Consider the following 14,921-nt stretch of genomic DNA (forward strand, 5'->3'; position numbering starts at 1 on the left):
CACTTCTGCTAAGCTAAGATACACTCCCAGAGGGCAGCAGCTTGGTGTTTGCACGGCTGCTAAAAGCAGCTAGCGAGCAATCAACTCGGAATGAGGGCCAACATTCGATGGTGAGGGAGGTGCAATCGGATTTGCAGCTGTCCGCTGACTGAGGGACATTTGTAGCACAGCGTACACATGCGATCGCACACTTGCACGGGTGAATATACACTCCCCTTAGGCGGCGACTATCTGATCGCAGGACAGCAAAATTAGCAGCCCAGCGATCAGGTCTGAATTAGGCCCATATTCTACAGCGCTTGTCCCAGTGGAGGTTACAGTCTATATTCTCTACCACATGTAAACGCACACACATTCATACTAGGGGTTGGGTATGTGGATAATTTTGTTAGACGCTAATTAACATACCAGTATATTTTTGGATTGTGGGATCTAATTGCTTTTGCACTTTTCCTGTGATCCAGATACTTGAGTTTGCGTATTTGTTTAATTCTAAAATTAGCATATGCGAGCACTTAATTTATTCACTGAACCATGCATGGAGTAAATATCTATATAATAATTATATAAGGTCTGTTGCCGCCACCTCAGTGAATGCACAATGGAAGCCTGAGCTTGTCTGCCCAAACAGCTCCCACTGCAAGGGAGACAGAACAGACCTAGAAGAGGAGGATCAGCTGTCGGGAATGGGGTAAGTATTGAGGGCGGGGGGGATGGAGAAAGGGAACAGAACAGAGGGACAGGCCCGGACAGAGTGGATAGGAGGTGAAGATTCAGCAAGCCCTGCAGAAGTGTGGAAATCACTATATGCTGATACTGTAATCTAAATTGCAGTGTAAAAATAAAGCAGCCAGTATTTACCCTGCACAGAAACAATATAACCCACCCAAATCTAACTCTTTCTGCACAAGTTATATCGCAGCGCAGCGATCGGGTCGGACCTGCACATGCGCCGGCGCATGCTGGGCGGCCGAAGGCCCTTGTATTGTAGCGATCGCCTCTGCCTGATTGACAGGCAGAGGCGGTCGCTGGGCGCCGCCGTTAAGCCGCCGTTTAGGGAGCGTGGTCCGGCCAGCGCAGGTGTGGCCGGACCGTTGTGGGGGGCGAGCCGTGGCGGCTGCGTGATGTCACACGCAGCCGCTGCGACCCGGGCAGCGAGGAGGTTCTCCCAGCCAGCCGCAAGAGCTGCGCTGGCCGGGAGTTACTCCTGAAATGCAAAAGCTTTTGCATTTCTGCGGGGGAGGGGGGGGGGGTTGGCACTGACATGTGGGGTGGACTAGCTCTGTGCTGGGCGTCCCCGCGCATGTCTGAGTGCCTGATCATAGCTGTGCACAATTTAGCAAAGCTACGATCAACTCTGAATGATCCCCATGGTTTTGCCCATCTGCTAACAAATTTGCTGCTACGATCAGGTCTGAATTAAGGGGGTCATTCCGACCTGATCGCACGCTAGCTATTTTTTGCAGCACTGCGATCAGATAGTCGCCACCTATAGGGGAGTGTTTTTTTGCTTTGCAAGTGTGCGAACGCATGTGCAGTCGAGCGGTACAAAAAAGATTTGTGCAGTTTCTGAGTAGCCCAGAACTTACTCAGCCGCTACGATCACTTCAGCCTGTCCGGTACCGGAATTGACGTCAGGAACCTTCCCAGCGAACGCATGGACACGCCTAAGTTTTTCCAAACACTCCCAGAAAATGGTCAGTTGCCACCCATAAATGCCTTCTTCCTGTCAATCTCCTTGCGATCGGCTGTGCGAATGGATTCTTCGTTAAATCCATTGCACAGCAACGATCTGCTTTGTACCCGTACAATGCGCCTGCACATTGCGGTGCATACGCATGCGCAGTACTGACCTGATCGCAGAGCAGCAAAACAACCTAGCGTGCGATCAGGTCGGAATGACCCCCTATGTGTACGGGAGATATTGTATAGTATACGCGCTCCCTCGGATCATATACAACATCAGATATCTTTTGTTCTGCACTTGAGAGCAGAAGATAGCTGCCAGGCCACCATGCCCTGGGATGGTGGTGGATGCGGTCATAGATGATGCATCATACAATGGCCCTCATTCTGAGTTGATCGCACGCTGCCGATTTTCGCAGCACAGCGATCAGGTTACTACTGCGCATGGGTATGCACCGCAATGCGCACGCGCGTCGTACAGGTACAAACAGCATTGTTGCTGTGCAATGCTTCTAGCGACAATTCCATTTGCACAGCCATTCGGAAGGAGACTGACAGAAAGAGGGCATTTGTGGGTGACAACTGACCGTTTTCTGGGAATGGTTGGAAAAATGCAGGCGTTTGCAGGGTGGGTGTCTGACGTCAATTCCGGGACCGGACAGGCTGAAGTGATAGCAAGTGCTGAGTAAGTTCAGACCTTCTCAGAAACTGCAAAAAACAAAATTTTTGTCCCGCTCGGCTGCACATGCGATCGGACACTTGCAAAGCGAAAACACTCTCCCCCGTGGGCGGCGACTATACGTTTGCACGGCTGCAAAAAGTAGCTGGCAAGCGAACAACTCGGAATGAAAGCCAGTGTGTATGCACTGACGATATATCGTTTGCGATGTTGCATCTGCCAGACATTGGACAGTGTGTACCCAGCCTTACTCTCTTAGTTGTCTCTGCTGCTATAAATCTACCAGTACATAGTTATTTTCTATGGCCCTCATTCCGAGTTGATCGGTCGCAAGGCGATTTTAGCAGAGTTGCTCACGCTAAGCCGCCGCCTACTGGGAGTGTATCTTAGCTTCTTAAAATTGCGACCGATGTATTCGCAATATTGCGATTACAAACTACTTAGCAGTTTCAGAGTAGCTTCAGACTTACTCGGCATCTGCGATCAGTTCACTGCTTGTCGTTCCTGGTTTGACGTCATAAACACACCCAGCGTTCGCCCAGACACTCCCCTGTTTCTCCGGCCACTCCTGCGTTTTTTCCGGAAACGGTAGCGTTTTTATCCACACGCCCCGAAAACGCTGTGTTTCCGCCCAGTAACACCCATTTCCTGTCAATCACACTACGATCGCCGGAGCAAAGAAAAAGCCGTGAGTAAAAATACTATCTTCATTGTAAAATTACTTGGCGCAGTCGCAGTGCGATTATTGCGCATGCGTACTAAGCGGAATTTCACTGCGATGCGATGAAAATTACCGAGCGAACGACTCGGAATGAGGGCCTATATTATAATTATATAACAATAGAGCATAAGCTCTGCAGGGCAGTCATCGTTACTCATCACCATCCGCATCCGCCATACCTAACTGTGTTTATTTAAAGCCTATTGTATTCATTGTTGCAAAGTCATCTATGATCCTGTAGCTTTCTGTAAATGTAAAGTGTGTATAAGAAAACAGAAGGTGCAGTATATTCACGTGGTGCTTTGAAGTTGAATTTAAATCTGTTCAGTCATTTGCACTTGCACAGTGTCAGAACTAATTCAGTGCCTTTTACACAAATCAACAAAAAGCCATTGATGTCTTGTAAGTTTCTGTACAAATATAGATTCACAGGACAACATTGATTGTCTACAGATGCACTGCATTTTCCACAGGAAGTTTGGGGATACAGGGTAATTTATTCCTTCTCATTTATTAAGCTGTCCCTGTACAAGGCAGAAAACAGTTACACATTATTAAGTGAAATATGGGATTATCACAGTATTTTTTTTCTATATGTGTAGCTGTAGCCATTCTATTACGGTAGGGGGATCTTACACAGTTGCACAATGGCTAGCAATGCTGCCTCGTAGTGCTTCTGATTATGGGTTCTGTTCCAAGTGAGTTGAGTTCGTATGTTCTCTCTGACGCCTCTACACACTCGGCGATCCGGGGAGGGGGGGGGGGGGTTAGTGACGAGGAAGTGGAGTTCCTTCACTCCCCACGTCACCCAGCTCCATAGCAGTGCATGATAATATGGACGAAATTATCCATTTTAGCCTGCATGCATAAGCGACCCGGCACCAACGATGAACAAGCGCGGGGCCGCGTGGTCGTTCATCGTTGGTGCCTGCACACTGAACGATATGAACGAGTTCTCGTTCATTGATGAACAAGAACGTTCATATCATTCAGTGTTATCGCCTAATGTGTAGGGCCCACAAGTTTGCCTTGGCTTCCCCAAGTTCTGGTATGCTGCCATATAATGTGTTGATCATTATTATTGACACTTACATTTTTTAATCTGTATAAATTATAGAAGAATAAATGAAGAGGAAGTAAATTACCTGTATAAAAACATCACTTGTGTCTTGACTATAAAAAGATTAACCTCCTCCACCACCAATCTATGGGGTATACAAATGGGGTAGCAAAAGGGGCAGTGGGTATAAATAAGGGGCTAGCAACAGTACCATGCATTCTGATCTGCTGTTACTCTTTATCAGCTATGTATTTTCCATAGTAAATATAACAGAGACTGTTGTTTTGGACAGGAGAGGCGGTTGTGCAAATATGCAGCCATGAAACAGCCCCTTTTGCTCTAATTTAGGTCACCTCCCAGTCTGCACCCTGAAACTCCCAGGGAGCACAAACTTCGTCTCAAGCATGAACAATGCCATACGCAATTACGAACAGCATCGGGCCCTTGGGTTTGTGCATTTTCAGCAAAGGGTTTCCAGGACTTTTTGTGACTATCGGAAACTTTTTGTCTGAATCCATTTAACCTACCAGCCTGTTTTTGGATTGTGGGGGTAACCGCAAGGAGGAAACCCACACTAGCCCTGGGAGTACATACAAGCTCCACACCAATAAGGCTTTGGTGGGATTCAAACCCAAGACCTCAGTGCTGTGAGGCAGTAATGCTGACCACTAATCCAAATGTGCGTCTTGATGGGTCATTCATGACATAATCTTTTCTCAGAGAATTGCGGTTTTGCGATCTGTCTGTTACCATGGTGTTACAATATCTACATTATGTCAGCGTATTACAGCTGCACTGATTTTTGTATTTTGACGGGTTCATTGTTGTGTACCTTGGCACAGTTTAGTGTTAAACTCACATTGCATACCTGCAGGCTCGCTGCACTCACAACGCTGCGGGCTCAGTGGCGAGTTACGTTTCTCTATCGTCCTTGTGGATGCTGGGGTTCCTGAAAGGACCATGGGGAATAGCGGCTCCGCAGGAGACAGGGCACAAAAAGTAAAGCTTTCCGATCAGGTGGTGTGCACTGGCTCCTCCCCCTATGACCCTCCTCCAGACTCCAGTTAGATTTTTGTGCCCGGCCGAGAAGGGTGCAATCTAGGTGGCTCTCCTAAAGAGCTGCTTAGAGAAAGTTTAGCTTAGGTTTTTTATTTTACAGTGAGTCCTGCTGGCAACAGGATCACTGCAACGAGGGACTTAGGGGAGAAGGAGTGAACTCACCTGCGTGCAGGATGGATTGGCTTCTTGGCTACTGGACATCAGCTCCAGAGGGACGATCACAGGTACAGCCTGGATGGTCACCGGAGCCGCGCCGCCGGCCCCCTTGCAGATGCTGAAGTAAGAAGAGGTCCAGAATCGGCGGCTGAAGACTCCTGCAGTCTTCTAAAGGTAGCGCACAGCACTGCAGCTGTGCGCCATTTTCCTCTCAGCACACTTCACACGGCAGTCACTGAGGGTGCAGGGCGCTGGGAGGGGGGCGCCCTGGGAGGCAAATGAAAACCTTTTTTGGCGAAAAATACCTCACATATAGCCCCCAGAGGCTATATGGAGATATTTAACCCCTGCCAAGATTCACTAAATAGCGGGAGACGAGCCCGCCGAAAAAGGGGCGGGGCCTATCTCCTCAGCACACAGCGCCATTTTCTCTCACAGAAAGCCTGGAGAGAAGGCTCCCAGGCTCTCCCCTGCACTGCACTACAGAAACAGGGTTAAAACAGAGAGGGGGGGCACTGATTTTGGCGATATTGAGATATATATAAAGATGCTATAAGGGAAAACACTTATATAAGGTTGTCCCTATATAATTATAGCGTTTTGGTGTGTGCTGGCAAACTCTCCCTCTGTCTCCCCAAAGGGCTAGTGTGGGTCCTGTCCTCTGTCAGAGCATTCCCGGTGTGTGTGCTGTGTGTCGGTACGTGTGTGTCGACATGTATGAGGACGATGTTGGTGAGGAGGCGGAGAAATTGCCTGTAATGGTGATGTCACTCTCTAGGGAGTCGACACCGGAATTGATGGCTTATTTAGGGAATTACGTGAGAATGTCAACACGCTGCAAGGTCGGTTGACGACGTGAGACGGCCGACAAACTATTAGTACCGGTCCAGGCGTCTCAGAAACACCGTCAGGGGCGTTAAAAACGCCCATTTACCTCAGTCGGTCGACACAGACACGGACACTGAATCCAGTGTCGACGGTGAATAAACAAACGTATTTCTCATTAGGGCCACACGTTAAGGGCAATGAAGGAGGTGTTGCATATTTCTGATACTACAAGTACCACAAAAAAGGGTATTATGTGGGAGTGAAAAAACTACCTGTAGTTTTTCCTGAATCAGATAAAATAAAATGAAGTGTGTGATGATGCGTGGGGTTACCCCGATAGCAAATATTGGCGTTATACCCTTTCCCGCCAGAAATTAGGGCGCGTTGGGAAACACCCCTTAGGGTGATAAGGCGCTCACACGCTTATCAAGTGGCGTTACCGTCTCCAGATACGGCCGCCCTCAAGGAGCCAGCTGATAGGAAGCTGGAAAGATATCCTAAAAAGTATATACACACATACGGTGGTTATACTGCGACCAGCGATCGCCATCAGCCTGGAGATGCAGTGCTGGGTTGGCTTGGTCGGATTCCCTGACTGAAAATATTTGATTCATATAGAGCATTTAATAGGATGCATTCTATATATATGTACGTGAGATGCACAGAGGGATATTTGCTCTCTGGCATCAAGATAAGTACGTTGTCCATATCACCCAGAAGATGTCATGGACACGACAGTGGTCAGGTGATACAGATCCCATACGGCACATGGAAGTATTGCCGTATAAAGGGAAGGAGTTAGTTGGGGTCGGTCCATCGGACCTGGGGACCACGGCAACAGCTGGGAAATCCAACCTTTTTACCCCAAGTTACATCTCAGCTGAAAAAGACACCGTCTTTTCAGCCTCAATCCTTCCTTTCCCATGAGGGCATGCAGGCAAAAGGCCAGTCATATCTGCCCAGACATAGAGGTAAGGGAAGTAGACTGCAGCAGGCAGCCCCTTCCCAGGAAAAGAAGCCCTCCACCGCGTCTGCCAAGTCCTCAGCATGACGCTGGGGCCATGCAAGCGGACTCAAGGTGGGGGGGTAGTCTCAAGAGTCTCAGCGCGCAGTGGGATCACTCGCAGGTTGACCCCTAGATAGTACAAGTATTATCCCAGGGGTACAGATTGGAGAGTCGAGACATCTTCTCCTCGCAGGTTTCTGAAGTCTGCTTTACCAACGGCTCCCTCCGACAGGGAGGCAGCATTGGAAACAATTCACAAGCTGTATATCCAGCAGGTGATAAATCAAAGTACCCCTCCTACAACAAGGAAAAGGGTATTATTTTTCCACACTATATTGTGGTACTGACGCCAGACGGCTTGGTGAGACATAGTCTAAACTGAAATCTTTGAACACTTACATAAAAGGTTCAAATCGAGATGGAGTCACTCAGAGCAGTGATAGCGAACCGGAAAAAAGGGGACTATATGGTGTCCCTGGACATCAAGGATTACCTCCATGTCCAAATTTGCCCTTCTCAACAAGGGTACCTCTGGTTCGTGGTACAGAACTGTCAATATCAGTTTCAGACGATGCCGTTTGAATTATCCACGGCACCCCGGGCCTTTTACCAAGGTAATGGCCGAAAAGATGTTTCTTCAAAGAAAAAAGGCATCTAAATTATCCCTTACTTGGACGATATCCTGAAAAGGGCAAGTTCCAGAGAACAGTTGGAGGTCGGAAGAGCACTATCTAAAGTAGTTCTACGACAGCACGACTGGATTCTAAATATTCCAAGAATCGCAGCTGTTTTCCGACGATACGTCTGCTGTTCCTAGGAATGATTCTGGGCATAGTCCAGAAAAAGGTGTTCCTCCGGGAGGAAAAAGCCAAGGAGTTATTCGACCTAGTCAGAAACCTCCTAAAACCAGGCCAAGTATCAGTGCATCAATGCACAGGAGTCCTGGGAAAAATGGTGGCTTCTTACGAAGCGATTCCATTCGGCAGATCTCAGGGGATTTGCTGGACGAATGGTCCGGATCGCATTTTCAGATGCATCAGCGGATAATCCTGTCTCCAAGGACAAGGGTGTCTCTTCTGTGGGGGCTGCAGAGTGCTCATCTTTTAGAGGGCAGCACACTCAGCATTCAGGACTGTGTTCTGGGGACCACGGATACCAGCCTGAGAGGCTGGGGAGTAGTCACACAGGGAAAAAATTTCCAAGGAAGTGTGGTCAAGTCTGGAGACTTCTCTCCACATGAATATACTGGAGCTAAGGGCAATTTACAATGCTCTGAGCCTAGGAAGACTCCTGCTTCAAAGTCAACCGGTGCTGATCCAGTAGGACATCATCATGGCGGTCGCCCACGTTATCAGACGGGGCGACACAAGAAGCAGGAGGGCAATGACAGCAAGGATTCTTCGCTGGGCGGAAAATCATGTGATAACACTGTCAGCAGTGTTCATTCCGGGAGTGGGCAACTGGGAAGATTTCCTCAGCATAAATGAATTCCACCCGGAAAAGTGGAAACTTAATCTGGAAGTTTCCACATGATTGTAAACCGTTGGGAAAGACCAAAGGTGGTTATGATGGCGTCCCACCTGAAGCGCCAGGTCAAGAGACACTCAGGCAATAGCTGGGACGCTCTGGTAACACCGTCGGTGTACCAGTCGGTGTATGTGTTCCATCCTCTGCTTTTCATACCCTATGTATTGAAAATGATAGGAAGGAGAGGAGTAAGAACTATACTCGTGGCTCCGGTTTGGCCAAGAAGGACTTGGTTCCCGGAACTTCAAGAGATACTAAGAAGGGTCTTGATTCGGCAAGAACCGTGTCTGTTCCGGGACTTACCGCAGCTGCGTTGACGCCAAGGCGGGTGAACGCCGGATCCTAAGGGAAAGAGGCATTCCGGAAGAGGTCATCCCTACCCTGGTCAGAGCCAGGAAGGAGGTGACCGCACAACATTATCACCACTTAGGTGAAAATATGTGCCAGGGTGTGAGTCCAGGAAGGCTCCACGGAAGAATTTCAACTAGGTTAATTTCTACATTTCCTGCAAACAGGAGTGTCTATGGGTCTCAAATTGGGTCCATTAAGGTTCAAATTTCGGCCTGTTGATTTTCTTCCAGAAAGAAATTGGCTTCAGTTCCTGAAGTCCAGAAGTTGTTAAGGGAGTACTGCATATACAGCCCCTTTGATGTCTCCAGTGGCACTGGGCGATCTCAACGTAGTTTTGGGATTCCTAAAAAATCACATTGGTTTAAACAACTCAAATCTGTGGATTTGATATATCTCACATGGAAAATGACCATGCTGTTGGTCCTGGCCTCGGCCAGGCGAGTGTCAGAATTGGCGGCTTTATCTCACAAAGCCATATCTGATTGTCCATTCGGACAGAGCAAAGCTGCGGACTCGTCCCCAGTTTCTCCTTAAGGTGGTGTCAGCGTTTCACCTGAACCAGCTTATTGTGGTACCTGCGGCTACTAGGGACTTGGAGGACTCCAAGTTGCTGGATGTTATCAGGGCCCTGAAAATATAGTTTCCAGGTTGGCTGGAGTCAGGAAATCTGACTTGCTGTTTATCCTGTATGCACCCAACAATGCTGGGTGCTTCTGCTTCTAAGCAGTCGATTGCTCGTGGGATTGGTAGCACAATTCAACTTGCACATTCTGTGGCAGGCCTGCCACAGTCTAAATCTGTTAAGGCCCATTCCACAAGGAAGGTGGGCTCATCTTGGGCGGCTGCCCGAGGGGTCTCGGCATTACAACTTTGCCGAGCAGCTACGTGGTCGGGGGAGAACACGTTTGTAAAATTCTACAAATTTGATACCCTGGCAAAAGAGGACCTGGAGTTCTCTCATTCGGTGCTGCAGAGTCATCCGCACTCTCCCGCCCGTTTGGGAGCTTTGGTATAATCCCCATGGTCCTTTCAGGAACCCCAGCATCCACAAGGACGATAGAGAAAATAAGAATTTACTTACCGATAATTCTATTTCTCGGAGTCCGTAGTGGATGCTGGGCGCCCATCCCAAGTGCGGATTATCTGCAATACTTGTACATAGTTATTGCTAACTAAATCGGGTTATTGTTGTTGTGAGCCATCTTTTCAGAGGCTCCGCTGTTATCATACTGTTAACTGGGTTCAGATCACAGGTTGTACAGTGTGATTGGTGTGGCTGGTATGAGTCTTACCCGGGATTCAAAATTCCTCCCTTATTGTGTACGCTCGTCCGGGCACAGTACCTAACTGGAGTCTGGAGGAGGGTCATAGGGGGAGGAGCCAGTGCACACCACCTGATCGGAAAGCTTTACTTTTTGTGCCCTGTCTCCTGCGGAGCCGCTATTCCCCATGGTCCTTTCAGGAACCCCAGCATCCACTACGGACTCCGAGAAATAGAATTATCGGTAAGTAAATTCTTATTTTCGCACAGGTTCTATTCCCACTCTATCGGTGTCGTGGACACCCACGAGTGGGAAGAGTCCCTGTTAGTCGACATGCCGACTGCCGGGATTTTCAGGAGGCGGGATGAGTCCACATTACTAAATCCCGTTTTGTCTTATGACAGTTGTTGCGTTTATTAATTCTCATCCAAGCTAGTTGCTGTCTTTTATCGTTTTTGTATCACAGAGAGGCGGCCGGTTGATGGTGGATATATAGGAGGAGAGGGTGTAGTATGGAAGGTAGATAGTAACTAGGTCGACAGGGTCTAGGTCGACCACTATTGGTTGACAGTAACTAGGTCGACAGGGTCTTTAGGTCGACATGGTCTAGGTCGACATGAGTTTTTTGTTTTTTGGGTGTTGTTTTCTTCATAGAGTGACCGGGAACCCCAATTAGTGGACCACATACTTACCTACTTTCTGGCAGCTCTCTCCGGGAGAGAGCTGCCAGGACGGCTCAATGGAGGGGCTGGGCTGGAAAATGACGAGAGGAGGGGGCGGGGAGGAGGCGGAACGGGGCGTGGCAGATGAGGAGGGGCAGAGGTGGAATGAGGGCGGGGTTACAGAGTTACACCATTAAGCCACGCCCCCCGCTCTGTAATGCCGCTATAACCGGCATTTTATAGCAGGGGGCGTGACTATGATGACGCTATTCAACAAGAATCGCGTCATCTACTGTCCGGACCGCCCACTTTACTCTCAAAGTGGGCGGCCGGGCAGGGGGTAACTTAAAAACCGGGAGACTTGTCTGCTCTTCCGTGGGGCCGGGAGGGTCACCCGATTTTCGGGAGCCTCCCGGCCATTCCGGGAGAGTAGGCAAGTATGGTGCACCATGTCCCCTCGCATGGCTCGCTTCGCTCGCCATGCTTCGGACAAGGTGTCTCGCTCCGCTACTACTTCACTCGGCACAGATTATCGTTCCAAACGTAGTCAACGTGGATCGCTAAGTATAAAAAAGGTTCAAAAATAGAAAAAAAAGTGTGAAAAACTCATGTCGACCTTTTGACCTGTCGACTTAGGAAATGTCGACCTAGAGACCCCGTCGACCTAGTTACTGTCGACCAATAGTGGTTGGCCTAGATAGTGTCGACCTAGTTACTGTCGACCTAGAGACTGGATCCCAGGAGGAGATTTATCAAAGCTTGGAGAGAGATAAAGCGGAGAAAAAAAAAAAAAGTATTAACCCATCAGCTCCTAATTGTCATTTTACAGACTGTGTTTGACAAGAGCTGATTGTCTTTAATAAATCTCCCCCATAGTACAGTAGGCTATGTGATTATTTGTTATATATTACAGTACATCTTATTTTGCATCATATTGGATGCACATGTTGTATAGTGATTGTGTATCATTAATAACAAAATGTTGCAAGGCCAAGTACACAGGCTGGGGCAGCGATAGAGCCCCATGAAACAGCAGATAAGCCACAACTGTTTGTGATAACAGTAATGGTGTGCTTACAGTTCATTTCTCAGCTGTTGTCACTTCCCTTTCCTTTTCCTTTGCATAAGAGCCCTGATGCCTAGTGCAGAAATGATGTCCAGGTTGGGAGGATGACGAGATCCTAGCACGCAGCGGTTACACTGACAGGGGCCTGCATTTCAGACAGATTTGCTTAGCAGAGAGCACATGTGGAGAGAGGAGATGGCCATCGCCAGAGATCTGATCCAGGTAACTGTAACCAGTGCTGGGAATGTCATATAACAGATAATAAAATCCATGTCTGCTGAGCTGAGTGCAGGTTCCTGTAACACCATACATGTAATATGCTGTCTGCATGTTCTTGTATACGAAGTCCACCTGAAAATGGGAGAAAACAAAGCTCTTAGTGCTAGCCGCATTCTTTACTTCTGAGCTGTTTCTGGCTTATAGCAGTAGGCAGGTCACCCTATACCGCCCACTGATCACCTGCAACACTGTGGCACTAAGTGTAATGATTTCTTTGTCTCTCTTTCTGTCACACAGACTTACTCAGCCATTGCGACCAGCTCAGTCCTTTTCGTTCCTGGTTTGACGTCACAAAGACACCCAGCGTTTGCCCAGCCACTCCCCCGTTTCTCCAGCCACTCCTGCGTTTTGCAACTCGAACGCCTGCGTTTTTCCCCACACTCCCATAAAACGGCCAGTTTCCGCCCAGAAACACCCACTTCCTGTCAATCACACTACGATCAGCACAGCGATGAAAAAGCTTCGTTATGCCGTGAGTAAAATACCTAACTTTTGTGTAAAATAACTAAGCGCACGCGCTCTGCGAACCTTGCGCATGCGCAGTAAGCGACTAATCGCAGTATAGCGAAAATCGGAAACGAGCGAACAACTCGGAATGACCCCCCATGTGCACTGCAGGTGGGTCAGATGTAACATGTGCAGAGAGAGTTAGATTTGGGTGGGGTGTGTTCAAACTGAAATCTAAATTGCAGAGTAAAAATAAAGCAGCCAGTCTTTACCCTGCACGTTAACCCACCCAAATCTAATTCTCTCTGCACGTGTGGTGGTGAAACTAAATTCGCCGTAAACCTATGGGGAATTATCGCCAGAAATTTTTTGCGGACAATAGCAAGTTTACGTGAGACACAATAAAGGCACAGTTTTTGCCGCCAAAATGGGTTATCGCAGCTGATTGAATTCACCCCCACCTCATTGTCTTTGTGAGTACGTTATTCCTAGACACACTGGGGTAAATTTACTAAAATGGGAGTTCTATCTAAGATGTTGCCAATAGCAACCAATAAGATTGTACTTCTCATTTATCTAGCACCTTCTAGAAGATAATACCTGGAATCTGATTGGTTGCTATGGGCAACATCCCATTTTAAATAGAACTCCAAAGTAAAATCCAAGGCCATTATTTTCAATCCCGGGTATCAGGATTGAAAACCTCCCAATCCCGGGATTGAGTTGGCCATTGAAAATGTTTTGTATTCATGGCCCAGCAGCACAGGCCCACAGGAAAAAAATATAACTATTATTTTTCCTGTGGGCCTGTGATGGGCCATGAATGTTATTTTATTCCTGTGGTGTTATGTTAGGACTCAGCCGGGGCCCCGACACCACAGGTAGAAAATAAATAACATTAATGGCCCAGCACAGGCCCGCTGCCCCAGCCCCCCACACACAACACAGAAATAAATAAAGCCCAGGCAGTGGCACTGTGTCACTGGGTCTGGGCCTGGCCTTTGTGGCACTGGTCTTCAGCAGCAGGACTCCCTCCTTCCGTCCCGACTCCCGCAACCCACTTTCATTGGCACTGGCAGAGTCATTAGGATGGAGCAGGACTGCTGTGCTAGTGCAGCTGAAGGGACAGGCCAGCGTGGGGCTGCTTTGTGTGACCTCTGACATCATGTGGCACAGCGCACAGAGCACAGCGTCTGAGTGCTCAGCACTGCCTGACAGAAAAAAAAACAGCACATGCACAGGGCAATCCCGAAATCCCAGTATTGGAACTTCCAATCCCGGGATTCAGGTCCCAGTAATTGTGGCCCCAAATCCCAGCTGTCATGATCCCGACAGCGGGATCCCGGCCACCAGTATGCCGGCAGTGGGGCAATCGCTAGAAATCCCTTTGCGGGCTCGCTGTGTCATGGACACCCATAGAGGGAGAAAAGCCTGCGGCGCCGGCATTCCGGCAGCAGCATTCCGGAGTCAGCATTGTGACCGCAGGGATCCCGACAGGCGGTCTCGTGATTGCCTCCATAACCATCCTATTGGCAATGATGGCTAATGGCTGTATATTATTTTGTACACTTCTTGGTATACTGGTTTAGGTACTGCTGGGAATTAGGTGCTGGGCACACCTGGGTGTAATAGGATGGGAACTAATGGTTGTTATATCATAGGTATAGCATAGACCTGGTATACTGTAATATGCTTGTTATAATATAGTATGATGGCCATTACAAGTAATTACACCTCTTGGCAATATGCTGGCCATTGATGTTGCATGATAGACTTCAGTGCATATTTGTGCAAAAAAATAATATATATATATATATATATATATATATATATACCTATATAATAAAAGGCTAACTGCTCCTCACCTCTGTTATGTGCACCAGTGAACACTGGAGGCCGCCACACAGACCAAATGAAAGTGATCATGCAGGGAGATGTTACAGCTTGCTGATAATTACATAAAAACACTGATCTGACTGGTTCACACTTGCTGAATATGGAGAGAGAGAGAGAGAGAGAGAGAGAGGGGGTAGGGATAGGTTTTTGGTGTGGCAGTTGCCATTTATAACAACCTTTCAAATTCAAAATTGACTGTATTTTCTATCCTTTTGTTTGACTGGATTTTCTATGGT

General features: G+C 48.1%; 1 protein-coding gene across 3 annotated transcripts in view; it reads left to right on the top strand.

Moving 5' to 3' along the window:
* Nucleotides 1-14,921, top strand: part of ARAP3 (ArfGAP with RhoGAP domain, ankyrin repeat and PH domain 3) — a 289,723-nt gene that overhangs the window by 21,373 nt on the left and 253,429 nt on the right. Inside the window, exon 2 of one of the 3 annotated variants that reach the window (XM_063928560.1) lies at nucleotides 12,126-12,285. The exons of the other annotated variants lie outside the window; for them this stretch is intronic. The gene's annotated coding sequence lies outside the window, so the exon portion shown is untranslated. The remainder of the gene's footprint in view (nucleotides 1-12,125; nucleotides 12,286-14,921) is intronic. 3 annotated transcript variants of the gene reach the window in all.

Source organism: Pseudophryne corroboree, chromosome 6, assembly GCF_028390025.1.
Source record: "Pseudophryne corroboree isolate aPseCor3 chromosome 6, aPseCor3.hap2, whole genome shotgun sequence".
NCBI lineage: Eukaryota > Metazoa > Chordata > Amphibia > Anura > Myobatrachidae > Pseudophryne > Pseudophryne corroboree.